Here is a 1,322-nt window from a genome sequence, read left to right as displayed (position 1 = left end):
ATTTGGGGACCTTCGTTAAGAACTTTCTGTTCTCATTAGAAAGCTCTGTGTAGAAAACAGAAGACAATGAGTTATACCTGTCATAAATCCGTCCCAGAACTTGCTACAAAAGTTGGCTTTGTTTCACTTAAGTCCTCCCTGTTGGTTCAGTTTCTAAAGCTTTAATTCTTTTCCCTAAAAAGTATTTAAACAAAACACTCAACAGTGAAAACAAGACATCCTCTTGAGGGTTGTGTGCTGTGTCGCGTGGTGAGAGGGGCTGGGAATTGGAGTGCTATGTACCGAATTCCAGCCATTTCCCTTTCATGTATTGTTTAATCCTCACCACATACTCTGCAGCGATCACGATCGAACCATTTCACCAGTGAGGAAGCTGAGTCTCAGAGAAGCACACTGATTTTGGTAGGGTTCCCATGGCTAGAAAGCCATGGAGGAAGATTGGAAACCCAGGTCGAAGGAGAACCAAAGCTAATGATGTTTCCACTATTCCATGTTTTATATATTTAAAAAAATTTTTGGGGGGGGGTGTGCCTGGGTGGCTCAGTCAGTTGAGCGACTGACTTCGGCTCAGGTCATGATCTCATGGTTCATGAGTTCAAACCCCGCGTCGGGCTCTGTGCTGACAGCTCAGGACCTGGAGCCTGCTTCAGATTCTGTGTCTCCCTCTCTCTCTGTCCCTCTCTCTCTCAAAAATAAACAAATATTAGAAAAAAAAATTGTTTTAATTTTTGTAATGTTTATTTTTGAGAGAGAGAGAGAGAGAGAGAGAGAGCGCTATCGAGCAGGGGAAGGGCAGAAAGAGAGGGAGAGAGAAGATCCCAAGCAGGCTCCAAGTTGTCAGCACAGAGCTGGATGCAGGCTCATGAACTCATATGCTTAACCAACTGAGCCACCCACGAGCCCCATGTTTTACACAATTTTAAAAAGTACCTTGATTGGAGGCCCTGTTGGGTAGATTCGAGCCAAGAGACTTTTGACTCTGTTAGTATTTGCACAATATAGGATATTCTGTATATTCAGGGAAAGAGACGGGGATGTGGGAACAAACCTCCTAAGCACCAGATTGTTGAAGGATACTTTTGCATTTTCTTTTTTTTAATGTTTATTTAGTTTTGAAAGAGAGACCACGACTGGGGGAGATGCAGAGAGAGACTGGGGGACAGAGGATCCGAAGCAGGCTTTGTGCTGACAGCACAGAGCCCGGCATGGGGCTCAAACTCACAAAACCGTGAGATCAGAACCTGAGCCGAAGCCGGACACACAACCGACTGAGCCACCCAGGTGCCCCTACTTTTGCATTTTCTTTTTTTAAATTTTTTTTT

Source organism: Herpailurus yagouaroundi, unplaced genomic scaffold (assembly GCF_014898765.1).
Source record: "Herpailurus yagouaroundi ecotype Mexico unplaced genomic scaffold, PumYag 187, whole genome shotgun sequence".
Lineage (NCBI taxonomy): Eukaryota > Metazoa > Chordata > Mammalia > Carnivora > Felidae > Herpailurus > Herpailurus yagouaroundi.
This window is presented reverse-complemented; position numbering follows the sequence as displayed.